At 40.0% G+C, this 18,779-nt stretch overlaps 1 protein-coding gene across 6 annotated transcripts in view; it reads right to left on the bottom strand.

Moving 5' to 3' along the window:
• The window catches only part of LOC140730612 (serine/threonine-protein kinase PAK 5-like), a 225,643-nt gene that overhangs the window by 109,052 nt on the left and 97,812 nt on the right, over positions 1–18,779 (bottom strand). The gene's annotated exons all lie outside the window — the stretch shown is intronic.

Below are 18,779 nucleotides of genomic sequence, written 5' to 3'. Positions count from 1 at the left end.
CAAAAAGTAAGCAGATAAAACAATTACTGCATGAAAATGCTCTTTAACAACGCACATAACCATATCCTGGCTTATTTCTGAAATGCACAGTAACAACTGGAAGAAGGTGGTAGCTAACATTTTAATTTCATGCATACAAAAATTGAAATATTCCTGAAAATTGGTTAGCAATTATTTCAGTAAATTTTGGTTAACAAATAACACCTACTTTAATTTCATTTAATGGAGAAAAAAAATCTGAAGATACAAGCTCTACAGAAGTGAATAAACAGCCCAAAATGTCGACTATTCATTCATTGCTGTGTGTGTTGTGTATTGCTCTGGATTTTTTCAGTGTTTGCAGTATTTATTGTGTTAAAGATTCAATGGTAGATAAAAAGATTACAGTGACAAAGAAGTTCACAATGAGCAGAATTTGAAAGAAAACTGAAAGCTTGTTTAAAATATATGCTGGGAAGGTTTTCTTTTAGCAGAAAATGAAGAAGAATATGGATAAGAATATTCAGAAAGCATGTGTAATGAGAAGTAGATTCCCCTTTGTCATCAATGATGGTGACTTTCCCACTTGCACTTCATCTATTTCTTGCATACCTGCTCATTATTTCTCCCCCATCCCATTTAATTCAGGACAGCAAGGAGTTTCCTTGGTTGTCATCTTTCATTCCATCACCCTTAACACAGCAGCCTCTGTTATTTCTGTCAGTGCCAGCATTATTCCATTACCCCGATCTCCTCTCCCCCACCTCCACCTACAGGGACCACTCTCCTTCTCATCCACTCATCTATCCTAATCCATACCTTCCCTGGCACTTTCAAAATGAAGCAAAGCTTCACCTGCACCTCTTCCATCCTGGTTTACTACATTCCAGTGTACATAATTGGATCTCCTCTATATTGTTGAAATAAGTGGACTAGACAAGAGGACTATTTTGTGGAGCACCAGCATTCTGTCCTCAATGGACATCTTGAGCTTTTGTTTCATTAATATATTCACTCCCCTTCCCACTCCCAGACTGATCTATATGTCCTTAACATTTTCCATTACTATGGAGAGGCTAAACACAACTTGGAAAACACAGCCTGATGCATAGCTTAAAACCCTAATAGTATTGTTACGAATGTGCCACAACTCTGAGGGGCCGAAGGGTACAAAGTAGCCCCCTCCTTTTTGAGAATCGCAAGATCGCTATTAATTCAGGTCTGGGACTCAGGAAATGAGAGAGAGACACACAGAATCCACAAGTGTTTGGAATGTGTCCTGGCCCCCAGAAAGGCGGACCCATTGATAACGACTATTGTCTCTTGGAGACGGAATTGTGTATTGAGTACTGTACTATTCATTGAAGCCCTCAGGGGATGACAAGAGTGGGCTGGTTGAGGGATTGCATCATCCCAACCTAATTGACATCTGAGACCCCGTGAGTGAGGATAAAAGAGGGTCTGGGGAACAACCCCTTCAGACGCACCAGGAGAAACGCTAGAAATCCCGTGACAGCGTAATAGCAACAGCCGGTGGAGAGCCCACGTGCGTCCTTTCCCGTTGCCGGGATTGGGGCCTTACCATAGAAGAATGGCTTTAGCTAAAAGGAGAAACCACCACCAACGGAACTCTGGAAGGATCGACATCATAAAAAGGAAACGCTGGCAAGTTCTAAATTCTGTCTCTCTCCAACCAAAAAGCTGCAACCTGAATGAACTGATTGACTTTTATATTTCCATCGGACAATACATTATCCCCTAGACAACGATAGAGCTTATTTCTTATTATTATTAATATACCCCCACTTTTAGAGTTAGTATTGACAACGTATATTATCTGTATGTTTGCATTGATATTATTTTTGTGTATTTTTACCAATAAATACTGTTAAAAATAGTACCATCAGACTTCAACGGACCTCTCTATCTTTGCTGGTAAGTGACCCAGTTACGGGGTTCGTAACAGTATGAGCATTGAATATTCCCATTAAAGGTAACACACACACCATATTCTCCCCCTCCTTTCCACCAGCCAACAAACTCATCCATCCGCATAGTTTTCTACCCCCTTCACTCACCTCGGTTATTCCCTTCCTCACCTGGTTCCATCTGCCCATCATCCCTTCCTCATCTGGCTCCACTTACCACTCACCCATCCTCTATCCAGCAACCCTCCATTCTCCACATCTGTATCCCATCCCCACTTGTGCTGCTATATATTGGCAATACTTTCTCTTCTCTTTCAGTCCTGATGCAGGGTCTCAACCTGAAATGGTTTTGCCTACATAGATGCTGAGATCTTCCAGAATTCTGTTTTTTTTTTGTTAAGGATTTACAAAAGATTGGAGTCTATGCAGTGAAGGGTGGAGGAATCTTGAATTAAGATGGTTGCACAGTTAGGATGCAATAAAGCCAAATAGGAGTACATAGTGTGAGAGAAACTTCACTTAATGACTACATTGACAAATTTGGAAAAAGAGTTATATACTATGCATATATATATTGGAGTTAACAGAAAAATGAGGACAGAAGTCAAGTAAAAGATAAAGATCAAGTGTTTTATAGTATGAAGCAAGATCAGATGTGATTATTATATATGTATAGGTGGATCCAACTAGGCTTGCCGATTGACAGAATCCCAGTATTTTCCATAATCTCATTCAATATCAATTGTGTGGATAGAAGAGAATTAGGGTTTGGGTTAAGTGTGCCAACTTTATCCTAGTGACCGGAAACAATATTTTTAGTCTGCTTAATTTTAATTGGCAAAAATTATGATACATCTAGAATGACTTAATGCTAGATAAGTAACAATATTAAGAGATGATGACTGCAGGTAATCAAAGGTAAAATACAAATAACAAAATTGTGATGTTGAATCAACAATGGTAAAACATATTTCGAATAACAAAATAGAACCAATCAAGAATAGTAAAACTGCTACAAGTATCACTACAAGCCAATCATAAATGCACCTAATTACAAATATTTTGTACTTACATAAGAACATAAGAAATAGGAGCAGGAGTAGGCCATCTGGCCCCTCCAGCCTGCACCATTATTCAATAAGATCATGGCTGATTTGGCCATAGATTCATCTCCACCTACCAGCCTTTTCCCCATAACCCTTAATTCCCCTACTATGCAAAATCTATCCAAACTTGTCTTAAATATATTTTACTGAAGTAGCCTCCACTGTTTCACAGGGCAGAGAATTTCACAAATTCACCACTCTCTGGAAAAAGCAGTTCCTCCTCATCTCCATCCTAAACTTACTCCCACAAATCTTGAGGCTATGTCCCCTAGTTCTACTCTCACCTACCAGTGGAAACATCTTTCCTGCCTCTATCTTATCTATCCCTATCGTAAGTTCATATGTTTCTATAAGATCTCTTCTCTTTCTTCTGAATTCCTGCGAGTACAGTCCCAGGCGACTCAATCTCTCCTAATAGTCTAACCCCTCATCTCTGAAATCAACCCAGTGAAACTCCTCTGCACTGCCTCCGAAGTTAGTATATCCCTCCTCAAGGAGACCAGAACTGCATGCAATTCTCCAGATGTGGCCTCACCAGTGCCCTGTACAGTTGCAGCATGACCTCCCTGCTCCTAAATTCAATCCCTCTAGCAATGAAGGCCAACATTCCATTTGCCTTCTTGATAGCCTGCTGCACCTGCAAACCAACCTTTTGTGATTTATGCACAAGCATTATTATTTACCATTTAAATAATAATCTGCTCTTTCATTTTTCCTTCCACAGTGGATGACCTCACATTTACTAACATTGTACTCCATCTGCCGGACCCTTGCCCACTCACTTAACCTATCTATATCTCTCTGCATACTCTCCATATCTTCTGCACAATTTGCTTTTCCACTCAATTTAGTATCATCAGCAAACTTAGATACACTACATTCGGTCCCCTCTTCCAGATCATTAATGTATATTGTGAACCTGCAGGCCCAGCACTGAACCCTGCAGCACACCACTAATCACTGATTGCCACCCAGAGTAACACCCATGTATCTCAACTCTCCGCTTTCTATTAGTTAACCGATCCTCTCTCCATACTAATACATCACCACCAATTCTCTGCATCCTTATTTGCTGGATAAGTCTTCTATGTGACACCTTATCGAACGCCTTCTGGAAATGCAAGTAAATAACATCCAGCTGCTCCCCTCTATCCAATGCGCTCTTTATATCCTCAAGGCACTCCAGTAAGCTTGTCAAACAGGACCGGCCTTTGCTGAATCCATGCTGCATCTGCCTGATAGATCCATTAGAAGAGGCCTTGCTATTTCTTCTTTAATGATAGCTTCAACTACAATAATTTCTAGGGTAGGGACATGTTTGGCACAACCTTGTGGGCCAAAGGGCCTGTATTGTGCTGTAGGTTTTCTATGTTTCTACAAATGTTAAATCAGCTGGCCTGTAATTACCTGCCTTTTGCCTACATCCTTTTTTGAAGAGTGGCATGACATTCACCATCTTCCAATCTGTCAGGACTGCCCAGAATCCAGAGAATTTTGGCAAATTATCACCAAAGCCTCTATTATAACTTCTGCCATTTCTTTCAGTACACTGGGATGCATTCCATTAGGACCAGGGGACTTGTTGTCTTCAAGCCCACAAGTTTGCTCAGCACTACCTCTTTAGTGAAAACTATTGTATCAAGGTCCTCACCTCCCATTGCATCCATAACATCACTCTTTGGCATGTTAGATATGTCCTCCACCATGAAGACTGACACTAAATAGTCATTCAAAGCCTCGGCCATTTCTTCATTACTCAATATCAATTCCCCCTTCTCATCCTCCAAGGGACCCATATTCATTTTAGCCACCCTTTTCTGCTTTATATAATTATAAAAACTTATACTATCTGTTTTTACATCTTGTGCTACTTTATGTTCGTAATCTATCTTCCCTTTCTTTATTGCTCGCTTAGTGGTTCTTCGTTGCTTTTTAAAGTTTTCCCAATCTTTCAGTTTCCCATTACTCCTGGTGACTTTGAATCAAGATTTGAATCAAAAACTTTCTTTTTGAAACTGTAATTGTGACTGATGATTCTTGCAATGTTTATCCACAAAAATGAATTGTCAGGACACTTGGTTGAACTTAAACAGCTGAACCAAACAGAACATTAATTTTGGACTGGTTTTTAAAATGGGTGTTTACAATCAGGTGTTCACAAGTTGTTGGTCAATTTCTGCTTCATAACAAAGGTAATTCAAAGCTAAGACAGTTATAATAACATGGATTTCTATCACTGTCCCATTTCTAATATATGATCAGGCATATCCAGATCAGTAAATGATTTTTATTTTGAAGCTTTCAAAAATACCCAAACACAAATCTCAATTTTGGTGCATATTTTGGAATGTTTTTTTCCATACTGTTTTTAATATGTTACAGTTTCACCATATGTGACACTACCTGATAGTTTTTTTGTTATCTTTTGAGATCCTAGCAACAGACTCTAGTACTTAGAAAAATTATCAATCTAAAATTCAGTAAACAAAATCAACCAACAGGAAAACTACAATGTGGCTTTATCTTTTCAATTCTAAGTAGCAAAGTTATGAAATCAGCATCTGGTTTGCATTATAGATAACTTATTCAATTTTCAATTGTTAAAGAAATATACTTCGGATAAATTAAAAATTAAATGACTAGCTTGCTATTTTGCAAACGGCTGTATTTTGTATTCTTAAATAAGCTGAATGCCAAGCGAAAGAATGCTGTAGACAGTGTATTTATTATGGTACCAATCACTGGCATGACATTTTCTTCTCCAGTTCAAAAAGGACAGATTAATGGCTTGTGCTTGAAGTTACCAGCTGTAATCTGAATCGGTTGTTGGTCTGATCACCACTGATTCTCGTGATGGCACTTTGAAGGGCAAAGGTCAGGGAATTAACTACTTTGTGTCTCTGGGTCAAATTGTAAAGTACCATTGGCTGAAATTAAATAAATCACTCTGAAGTGCAGAACATGTTTTGTCAGAAGTTTTCAACGAAAGATTTAGTGTTTTCACCTATAATAATTTTCCCTGCACCATGCCATATTTAGAAGATTGTTCTGAATTAGTTCAGTTTAAAAGTGAGAAGCCTACAAACTTAAATTACCAAATACCATATAATTTTTGGAATAGTATGACCTGGTTTAAGATGTAGTTGGTGAAACACAGTAACAGCTTGCTGGTAGCAAACAAAACTACAAATTACTACATTAAACACACTTTTTCTCGGATACAATCGCTGCAATGAATAACTTGTAATTCCCTTCCGGAGTTGAGCTTTTGAAGCGCATGTACCACCTGTCATTCTGGCAGTGTGAACTGAAGTCTTGAGGTTGCGGGACAGTTACAGCGTGGTGTGTATGTGCCAAATTGAGGTGGCGGAGCCTGAATGAACACAAGAGCAGGGAATGAGCCAACATTTGGATTCAGAGGCAATTTGATGCGGCAGAACCGAGGTGAGAGAGAGTCTAAGTGGCAGGTCCCAGGCCCAGATCCGAGAGCAAGGGACAACCCGAGTTTGCTGCTGGGCCAGATTGAAAAGGCAAGGGCGTTGGGGTCAGAGGCGAGGGCTGAGCCAGTGATCAGCTCACTCACTACTCCGTGAGGTTTACTCATCATCTTTATGCAGAACTAAGGCAGTGGCCTGCAACTAACAGCCTCCTGGATTGGCTGCAGTGATGGCTGGCTTTGTGGCTGTGGACTCACTTTCATGAACTTCAGTTCTGAATGTTATTTGCTTACTTTTATTGTTTGCACGATTTGGGTTTTTTTTCCTGCACACTGGGTGTTTAATGGTCTTTTTAAAAAATGGGTTTGAGTTTCTTTGTTTTGTGGTTGCCTGTAGAGAGATGAATCTCAAGGTCGTATATAATACATGTACTTAGATCATAAATGTGCTTTGAACTTCAAAATAAACTGTGTACACATCAGCTTTGCAGAATAGACATTTCCCTTGGACCTGGATTAGGCCATCACACAAACTAAATCAGAATATATCTAAACTGGTACTGAAAAGTTCTGTCTATCAAAACCAATTAAGATGCTTGACTATTTTATCTCTTAATGAGGTCTAGATGGCCCTACAGCAATAATCAAAATGTTCACCTCTGATCAGGGAAATGACACCGAATTATACAGACTGGCTGATAAAATATATTTTTATTCAGCTTTATTAATAAATGCACATAACAAGATCTACAGGTACAAGCTGCATAAACTTTGCTTATCAATTCATGCCCATGATAGATATAAGGTAATATTTGAGATTACAAGTTTAAAATGTGTCAGATAATCCAAAGAGCATTATAAATAGTGAGTTTTCAGTGCATATCAGGTCCTCAACAATATGCACCTATTGGGGAAACAGCTGTAGGAGGTGGCATACCTCATGTTCCCATATCCAGGCACACAAGTGCAGAAACCCAGAACTTCCAAGTACTTCCCTCTCTCCATTTCTTGACTGCGCTCCAACATAAAAACCTCATGGAGATCAGTGCTTTGCAACAAGTTATGCCAATTGCTCAGCACTTAAAGATAGGAAAATCTGTTTTTAAAGATATCTATATGGTGGGTTGGACCTGATGTACAAACATTTCCATTCATTTGAAAGGAAAACAACAGATTCTAGGACAAAAGATAAACATCTTGAATCATCTGCATTTAGTCAAATGTTACATTGTTCAAGGTCCTTCATTATTACATTGTAATAGCTTATCTTTTAATTGCTTAACTAAATCTAACAGCTTTTCTTAATAAAGTAATAACTTCTATTTATTCAGTTTGAAAATTGCATCAGCCATGTTTGTGCCCAGCCTCTTAGAAGTTTTAAAGTCCTTCACAATTCATAATCCAACCATTTTAGTTTCATGGACAAAATGAAAGAATACATTTAGTTCCATCATCCAAATTATTGATAAGAAACATAAATGGCTGGCACTCAAGCACAGATTCCTGCATTCCTCACTAGTTATGGCTTCTTTCAATCCTATTCACTGTTTCCTATCCCTATGCCATAACGTTACTCCAATGCTCAATTTTGCACACTAACCTGTACTTGTGTCTTTAGACAAGTAAACCACAGCTATTGGCTCTTCTTTACCAATTACATTAAAACAAAATGTTATTTACTTTTTACAAAGCCACATTTACTTAAGCTAATCCTGCAAATTTTTTTAAGTATCCATAATGTTTGCTTTTAAGTGAGATGTTAGTTATTGAATTGCATAGTAATTGCTGCAGTTTTAAATTAATGAAATGCTCTTCGGTGCTGTGTAAAATTACTGTTTTCATTAAACAGTAAAATACATTTAACCATTCATATTAAGAACCAAATTTCTTTTGAAAAAACAAATATATTAAGATATGAATTATTATATATATCCATCAATTTTTAATAAGAGAAAAATTACGACCTCCGGAAATTCATCTCACATGCGAAGTGGCAATTCCAGACCAAACTTGAATCATAAAAGGATGTTCAACACCTGTGGCAAGATTTGAATGCTATCACTTCCTACAATACAAAACCAAGCAACATATGTGACAACAAGGTTTAATTCACAGATGAGCTCATACCTTTTATGTTCACTTTGACTGACAAAACATGGAGGCACTGTTACGAAGGTGAAGCAACTCTGAGGGGCCGAAGGGTACAAAGTCGCCCCCTCCTTTTTGAGAATCGCAAGATTGCTATTATTTCGGGTCTGGGACCCAGGAAATGAGGGAGATACACATCATGAGAGAGGGAGATGCAGAATACACAAGGTTTGGAATGTCTACAGACATCAGCGGAACGGAACCACTGACTACTGCTATTGTCTCTCGGAGAAGGAATTGTGTATTGAGTACTGTACTATTCATTGAAACCCCTCAGGGGACAACCAGAGTGGTCTGGTTGAGGAATTGCATCATCCCAACCTGATTGACATCTGAGACCCTGTGAGTGAGGATAAAAGAGGGGTCTGGGGGAACACCCCTTTAGACGCACCAGGAGAAACGCTAGAAATCCCGTGACAGCGTTTTATAGCAAAAGCCGGTGGGGACTCGTGTGCGTCCTCCCTTGCCTGGGTGGCGAGCTCACCACGAAAGAACGATTTAGCTAAAGGAGAGGTCACACTTGAATGGCCACAACAATGAGACACCTGACGGATCGAAATCATAAAGGAAAGCCGGCAAGTTTTTCTCCTAATCTCTCTCTCTCTCTCCAACAACTGCAACACAGCGGTCCCCAACGGCTGCAGCCTGTATGAACTGAACAAACTATATATTTCCATTGGACAATACATTATCCCCTAGACAACAATAGAGCTTATTTCTTATTGATTATTATTATACCCGCACTTTTAGATTTAGTATTGACGATGTATATTATCTGTATATTTGCATTAATATTATTTTTGTGTATTTTTACTAATAAGTACTGTTAAAAATAGTATCATCAGACTTCAATGGACGTCTCTATCTTTGCTGGTAAGTCACCCAGTTACGGGGTTCGTAACAGCACCTTCACGAATTCCTACAGCCCCCAACAACCTTTTATTTTCTGTCTCTAAAGTTGAAGTGAGAGCATCCTTTTGGACAGCGAACCTATGGAAAGCACCTGGCTCAGACACTGTCTGAGTACTGAAGACCAGTACTAATCAATCGGCTAACCTCTCACTTCAGTGGTGAGGTACCCACCTGCTTCCAGTAGGTTTCAATTATACCAGTGCCCAAGAATAACATGGTAACCTGCCTCAAAGACTTTCACCCAGTAGCTCTTACATTCACAGTGATGAAGTGTTTTGAGAGGTTAGTGATGAAACATATCAACTCTTGCCTGAGGAGCAACATGGATCCACTCCGATTTGCCTATCAGCACAAGAAATCAACAGCAGATGCCATCTCATTGGCTCTTCACTCAACCCTGGAACATCGGGACAGTGAAGATGCACACATCAGGATGCTCTTCATTGACTACAGCTCTGCATTCATCATTATTATCGCGTCAAAACTAATCAATCAGCTCCAAGATCTTGGCCTCAATACCTTCTTGCGCAATTGGGTCCTCAATTACCTCACTTGAGGACCTCAGTCATTCTGGATTGGCAACAATATCTCCTCCACAACCACCATCAATACAGATACACCACATGATTGTGTGCATAATTCCTGCTCTACTTGCTTTATACTTAGGGCTGTGAGACACAGTTGAAGCACGTTTAAATTTGCTGATGACACTACTGTTGTTGGCCAGATCACTGGTGAATCAGCATAGAGGAGGGAGATTGAAATCTGGCAGAATGGTGCCACAACCACCTCTCACTCAATGCCAGCAACACCAAATAGCTGATTATTGACAACGGGAGGAACAAACCAGAGGTCCATGAACCAGTCCTCAGCAGGGGATCATACATGGAGAGGATCAGTAATTTAAAATTCCTTGGTGTTACCATTTCAGAAGATCTATCCTGGGGGCCCAGTACACAAGTGTTATTACAAAGAAATCACAGCAGTGCCTCAACTTTCTTAGAAGTTTGTGAAATTTCAGCACATCATCCAAAACTCTGGTAAACCTCTATAGATGTGCGCTGGGGAGTATATTGACAGGTTGCATCACAGCCTGTTATGGAAACACCAATGCCATTAAACAGAAAAGCCTACGGAAAGTAGTGAATAAAGCCCAGCCTTTCATGGGTAATGCACTCCCCACCACTGGGCACATTTACAAGGAGCATTGTCACAGGAACGGAGCGTCCATCATTAGGAATCCCCACCAACCAGTCAATCACTGTTGCCATCAGTAAGGAGGTACAGAAGCCTCAGGACCCACACCGCCAGGTTCAGAAACAGTTATTACTTCCCCAACCAGAAGGCTCTTAGACCGGAGAGAACAGCCTCAGTCACCCCAAGGATGAACTAATTCCACAACCTAAGGACTCTACAACGTATTCTTTGATATTATTTATTTATTTATTATTTTGTGTTTCCCCCCCTCCCATTTTCTATTTACACAATTTGTTGTCTTTTGCACATTAGCTGCTTGTCTTTGTTGTGTGCAGTTTTTCATTGATCTATTGTGTTTCTTTGTATTTACTGTGAATACCCACAAGAAAGTGAATCTTAGGGTAATATATGGTGACATTGATGAACTTTGATAATACATTTACTTTGAACTTTAAAACTGTGAATTGTGGCATTGATGATTTTATTTAAATGCATATCATCCAGAAAACAGAAATTGCAGAAAAACATGACCAGACTTTATGCTGAATGCCTAAAATTCTAAAGACATGAACAAACATGGAAATCTTAATCTTGTTCAACAATGATGGGCGTTATAATCAATGAGAAGCTCTGCCATAGTAATCGGATGCCAGTATATAGCAGAGGATCTGAAATCCTATTCATCTGATCAGAGAAGGTAGGGCTGGAGCGAACAATGCAAAGGGAAAGAAACATGTCTTCTTTGTTCAGTATGGCTTAATGCTTTAAATTATTAATTAGAAAGAAAGATGTACTTCTTTTTAATAATCTTCATGTTTCAAAAAATATAAGTACTGTATGTTGAATAAAATTGAAGAGTCCTCACAACATTGACAACTAGCATAGGTGAGACAGGGCTTTACGAACTGTTGATGCTTTCAGGAACATTTTGGTACACTGAGGTTAGAGATGGAATCTTGATGCACATCAGCTCTGGCAGGATGTGCAGGTCATTATTGCCTACAAATCAACACCTAACATCATGAATGGTTGTGTTGTTTCACTCCCAGATAAGCTTATGCCTTTTATGCACACTTTGAAAGAAAGAATAAAACTATACCTGTGCAAATCATTGCAGCAGCTGGTGACCCTCTGATCTCCACCTCGAAGGCAGAGGTCAGAACATCATTCGAGGTTGAATCCTTGTAAAGCATCAGACACTGATGCTGTACCTCATAGGGCTCTGAAAATCTCTGCCAACCAACTGGTGTGAGTGTTCAAGGACATCTTCAATCTCTCACTGCTGAAGTCTGAGGTTCCCATCTGCTTCAAAATGTTGACAATCTTGCATGACAGTGTCCAAGAAGAGCAGGGTGAGGTGACTCAACAACTATCGCCCAGTCATACTCACATCTACTGTGAAAAAGTGCTTTGAGAGGTTGGTCATGACTAGAATCAACTGCAGCCTAAGCAAAGACTTGGACAAGTAGCATTTTGCTTTTCACCACAATAGGTCTACAGCAGGTGCAGTCTTACTGGCTCTATACTCGGCCTTGCATTACTTGGACAATAGCAATACTGACCTCACATTTCTGTTTATTAATTACAGCTCATCATTCAACACCATCACACCTCAGTTCTAATCAACGAGTTCTAAATTCTGGGCCTTTCTACCTCCGTCTGCAACTGGAACCTTGCCTTCCTCACCGGGAAATCATAGTCTACGCGATCAGAAATAGCATCTCCTCTGTGCTGATGATCAATCCTGGCACACCTCATAGGCTCGTAGTACTGACGGTACCTGCCCAAATACATTTCTGCTCTACCATTCTTTCAGGTAATGATTCCAGCCCCAAACTTCGAAAAATTTGCAGAAGGTTTGGACAGGAGTCACATGGAATCATCCCTCTCATCCATTTTGGATCTAAGTAAGACCAAGGAATTAATTATGGACTTCAGGAAGGGTAGGTTGAGGGAACACCCGCTGAGGGATCTTCATCGAGGGATCAGCAGTGGAAAGGGTGCGTAGTTTCAGTTCCTGGGTGTCAACTTCTCTGAAGATCAATCCTGGGCCCAACATATTGATGCAAACACAAGGAAAGCAAAATAGAAGCTATATTTCTTTAAGATTTTGAGGAGACTTCGTATGTCACCATAGATGCTCACAAATTTCTAGGTATGTACCATGGAGAGAATTCTAACTGGATGCATTACCATCTGGTATGGAGGGGCCACTGTACAGGATTGGAAAAGGCTACAAGAAGTTGTAAACTCAGCTAGCTCCATCATGGACACTAGCCTCCCCAGCACTGAGGACACCTTCAAAAGGTGACTCAAAAAGGCTACATAAGACTATAAGACAAAGGAGCAGAATTAGGCCATTCAGCCCATCAAGTCTGCTCCGCCATTTCATCATGGCTGATCCATTTCCCTATCAACCCTATTCTCCAGCTTTCTTCCCATAACCTTTCACGCCCTGACTTAACAAGAACCCATCAAAGTCCACCTTAAATTCTAAAGCAAAGATGACACAACTGTAGCTAACAAGAGAAGTCAATGCCAACATAAAAGCCAAAGTGAAGGCATATAATAGAACAAAAATTAGTGGGAAGTTAATGGATTGGGAAACTTTTAAAAACCAACAGAAGGCAACTAAAAAGTAATTCAGGTAAAGTTGGAATATGAAAGTCAGTTAGCCAATAATACTAAACAGGACACTAAAAGTTTCTTCAGATACATACATTGTAAAAGAGAGGCAAGAGTGGATATTGGACCACTGGAAAACAATGCAGGAGAGGTAAGAAATGGAGGACAAGGAAATAGCAGATGAACTGAATGGATATTTTGCATCAGTCTTCAGGGTGGAAGATACTAGCAGAATGGTGAAAGTTGCAGGTGTCAAAGATCATGAAGTAAGTGAAGTTACCATAACTAAAAACAAGGTTCTTAGAAAAGTGAAAGGTCTGAAGGTAATAAGACACCTCGACCAGATGGTGTACACACCAGAGTTCTGAAAGAGGTAACTGAAGAGATCACGGTGGCATTAGTACTGATCTTTCAAGATTCACCAGATTCTGGAATGGTTCCTGAAGACTGGAAAACTGCAAATGTCATTCCACTCTTCAAGGGAGAGTGGCAGAAGAAAGGAAACTATAGGCCAGTTAGTTTGACCTCAGTGGTTGGGAAGATGTTGGGAGTTGATTATTAAGGATGAGGTCTCAGGGTACTTGGAAGTACATGATAAAATATGCCATAGACAGCAACCTTCTCTGACAAATCTGTTGGAATTCTTTGAAGAAATAACAAGCAGGATAAACAAAGGAGAATCAGTTGATGTTGTGTACTTGGATTTTCAGAAGGCCTTTGACAAGGTGTCAGTCATGAGCCTGCTTGAATTGAATTGACTTTATTTCTTACATCCTTCACATAATACATGAGTAAAAATCTTTAAGTTATGTCTCCGTCTTAACAGTTACGAGTCCATGGTATTACAGGAAAGATTCCAGCACAGACAAAGCAGTAGCTGATTGTCAGGCAGCAAAGAGTAGGAATAGAGGAAGCCTTTTCTGGTTGGTTGCTTGTGACTTGTGATGTTTCACAGGAGTCTGTGTTGGAATTGATTCTTTTTACATTATATGTCAATGATTTGGATGATAAGATTGTTGGCTTTGTTGTAATGTTTGCAGACGATATGAAGATAGGAGGAGGGGCAGGTAGTTTTAGGAAGTAGAGAGGCTACAGAAGGACTTTGACAGATTAGGAGAATGGGCAAATAACTGGCAGATGGAATACAGTATCGGAAGTGTATGGTCATGCACTTTGGTAGTAGAAACGAAAGGGTGACTATTTTCTAAATGGAGAGAAAATACAAAAAACTGAGGTGCAAAATTGGATCAGCCATGATGAAATGGCGGAACAGATTCAATGGGCCAATTGGCTCAATTCTGCTCCTATATCTTATGGCCTTAAATACACTCAATGCCCTAGCCTCCTCAGCTGCCTGTGGCAATGAACTCCACAGATTCACTATCCTCTGTCTAAAGAAATTCCTCTTCTTCGTTCCAAAATGTTGTCTCTCTATTCTGATGCTGTGACCTCTGGTCCCAGATTCCCACGCAATAGGGAAAATCCATTCCAAATCCACTATCTACAGTTTTCAACATTCGATAAGTTTCAGTGAGATCTCCCTTATTCTTCTAAATTCCAGCAACCAAAGGCTCAAAGCCTTCAATACGATAATCATTAAGGAGCCCCCATACCCAGGATATGCCCTTTTCTCATTGCTGTCATCAAGAAAGTGGTACAGGAGCCTGAAGACACACTCTCAATGTTTCAGGAACAGCCTCTTCCCCTCTGCCATCAGATTTCTGAATGGGCAATGAATTCATGGACATTACATCACTACATCATTGTTTTTTATTATTACGTATAGAAATGTTCTGCTGCCATAGAACAACAAGTTTCATCACATACTATGCCAGTTTTATTAAACCTGATTCTTATTGGTCATAACTGTTTTATATCCTGTCTAATAAAACAATTCCCATTTTAAGTTCACCCGCATGCAGTTGTTTGGCGTTTTAACAATATCTGCAGCTTTCAATTCTTATCTGCAGTCTTTTTCTATTGCCATTCCAGTAGAAGCAAATGTCAAAGCACATGAGAGATTGTTTAAGGATACAAAGAAAGGAAATGGGAGAAACATTCGACAGATGGAAATTTAAGAAAGAATTAAAGATACAACTGAGATTTCTTTTATCAACCTAATGATGAAAACTTCCTAATGCAGCATTAATAGAAGATGACCAAATATGATTTAATGGCATGAATGTCGATGAAGCTTCTTTTAGCATCTCAACTTTTCAGAGAAATGTCTTCACTAGCAATGATAGCTCCACTTATCTGACCTGAAAATTGTTACCCATTTTGTTAATTAACTCTTACAAAACAACATCAATAGCACCAAAATAATACAAGTAAGCATCCCTTCAAAGCGAGGACATCATTTAAATGTCTAGGCAATATAATCATCTCTAATTTTAAAGTATCCTTTAACTAAAATATCCTTTTATTCGTGAATACCCTTACATAATGCCATGGGAGATGACAAGCTCAACCTGAGAACCAGACCTATCCTTTTCCATAATTATCTTGAAACTAATGGCATCATGATCACTAGATGCAAACGGTTTCTGTACACAAACTTCTATCAACTGCACTGTCTCATTCCCTAATAGTAGATCTAGTATCCCGTTCTCTCTAGTTGGGACTTCTGTACTGATTAAGGAAACCTTCCTGAACACAATTGACAAACTCTTACCCATCCAGCCTTTTTACAGTATGGGAGTCCCAGTCATTATGTGCAAAGTTAAAATGACCTACTATCACAACTTATGTTTCTTGAAACACTCTGTGATCTCTCAACAAACTTGCTTTTCTAAATCCTGTGGACCGCTGGGTGGTTCCAAACATAATCCCATTAACATGGTCATACTTTTCTTATTCCTCAGTTCTACCCACAAAATGCCATTAGATGAGCACTCCAGCTGCCCTGACAGAGCACTGCAGGGACATTTTCACTGACTAGTAATGTCACCCCTCCACCTTTAATCCCTTCCACTCTGTCACATCTAAACAATGGAACCCCAGAACACTGAGCCCAGTCCTGCCCCTGCTACAACCAAGTCTCATCAATGGCTACAATATCATAATTCCATGCGTTGATCCATGCTCTAAGCTCATCCATCTTTCCTGCAATACTCCTTGCATTGAAGTATATGCACCTCAGAACATTAGTCCCTCCATGCTCAACCTTTTGATTCCAGACTTTGTATGTAGGCTTAACAACATTGTTCTCCACAACCACTCCACCTGTTCTGGCACTGGTTCTCATCCCCCTGCAACTCTAGTTTAAAACCTCCCTGTTCAATACTAGCAAACCGTCATGCTAGGATATTAGTTCCTCGCCAGTTCAGCTGCAAACTGTCCTCTCTGTACAGGTCCCACCTTCCCTAGAAGACAGTTCAATGATCCAAAAATCTGAAGCCCTCCCTCCTGCACCACCTCTTTAGCCACACGTTCAACTGTATGATCATCCTATTTCCGGCCTCACTAGCACACAGCACAGGTAGCAACACTGAGATCACAACCCTGAAGATCCTGTTATTTAACATCATTTAACTCCCTGAACTCACTTTGTAGGATCTCATCACTCCTCCTACCCAAGTCATTGATACCGATGTGGACCACGACCTCAGGCTACTGACCTTAATGCAAGCCTGCCTGGAGTCTCACATGGGCAAAAAAAAAATCTTATTGGACATATTTTGAATGAGGCAGAGCAACATTTGTCCCTCATTTAATATTGCTAAATTGTGACTACTTTTCATTAACAATACATACCAATTGCTGGAGGAACTCAGCAGATCAGACGGCATCTCTGGGGGGGGGGGGGGGCGGGGGAATGAATATTTGTTATTTCAGGCAGAGACCCTTCACCATGTGACTCCTGATGAGGTGACTTGACCTGAAATGTCAGCTGTTCATATCCTCAGCATTTTGGGTGTGTTGCTCAAGACTGAGCATCTTTTGCATCTCTGTACTTGTAATTATCAGAGTTTATTGTATACAAACTGGTCAACATGCTTGCTATTAATGAAATAGGAATCACATTCCTTATTAGGTGTAAAACAGTCTGAGGTACAAAAAAAGAAAAGTTATACCCGAACTCGAGGGGAACCAATATCCTTGAGGGCAGGCTTGCTAGAGCAGTTAAGGAGGGTTTAATCAATTTGGCAAGGGGATGGGAAGCAGAGTGATAGGCCTGTGGATGGGTCAGTTTGTACACAAGTTGATTCAGTGTGTATCAGTGTACAGTGTGGAACTGCGAGAAAGGACAGTCAGTGGGTGTTGTTTACTTGGATTTTCAGAATCCCTTAGATAAAGTGTCGCATATGAGGCTGCTAAACAAAAGCTCATGGTATTACAGGAATGAAACTAGCATGGATAGAAAATTGGTTGACTGGCAGGAAGCAAAGACTAGGAACAAAAGGGGCCTTTTATGGTTGGCTGCTGGTGACTAGTAGTGCTCTGGAGTGAGTGGAGTTGGGACTGCTTCTTTTCATGTTATATGTCAATGACTGGATTATGTAAATGATGGCTTGGTGGTCACATTTGCAGACAATACGAAGATAGATGGAGAGGCAAGTAGTGTTGAAGAAGCAGTGAGCCTGCAGCAGGATTTAGACAGATTAGAAAAATGGGCAAAGAAGAGGGAGATGGAATATGGTGTTGGAAAGTGTATGTCATGTACTTTGGTAGAAGGAATAGAGGTGTAGACTGTTTTCTAAAAGGGGAGTAAATTCAGAAATCAGAGGTGCAAATGGATTTGGGAGTCCTGCTGCAGCATTTGCTAAAGATTAACTTGCAAGTTGAGTCAGTGATAAGGAAGGCAAATGCAATGTTAGCATTTATTTTGAGAGCACTAGAATTATAAAAGCAAAGATGTAATTCTGAGGCTTTAAGACATTGGTCAGACTGCACTTGGAGAATTGAGAGCAGTTTTGGGCCACTTATCCAAGAAAAGATGTGCTAGCATTGGAGAGTGTCCAGATGAGTTTCACGAGAGTTATCCTGAGAATGTAAGGGTTAATTCATGACAAGTGTTTGATAAGTGTTTGAGCTCTGGGCCTGTACTTGCAGGAGTTTAGGAGAATGGGGGAGGGTGGTTCTCATTGAAAGCTATCGCATCTTGAAAGGACTAGATAGAGTGGATATGTGGAGAATATTTCCTATAGTGTGGAGTCTAGGACCAGAGGACACAGCCTCAGAACAGAGATGAGGAGGAATTTCTCTAGCCAGAGGCGGTGAATATATAGAATTCATTGCCACAGATGGTTGTGGAGGCCAAATATTTGGTATATTTAAAGCGGAGCTTGATAAATTCTTGATTAGTAAGGGAGTCAAAAATTACAGGGAGACGGCAGAGAGTGGTCTTGAGAGGGATAATATATCAGCTATAATGGAATGGCAGAACAGACTCAATGTGCCGAATGGCCTTATTCTGATCTTATGTCTTCTGATCTTATATTCTGA

The sequence above is a fragment of the Hemitrygon akajei genome, chromosome 7 (genome assembly GCF_048418815.1).
Source record: "Hemitrygon akajei chromosome 7, sHemAka1.3, whole genome shotgun sequence".
Classification (NCBI taxonomy): Eukaryota; Metazoa; Chordata; class Chondrichthyes; order Myliobatiformes; family Dasyatidae; genus Hemitrygon; species Hemitrygon akajei.
Note: the sequence above shows the minus strand (reverse complement) of the source record. Positions and strands in the feature narration are given on the sequence as shown.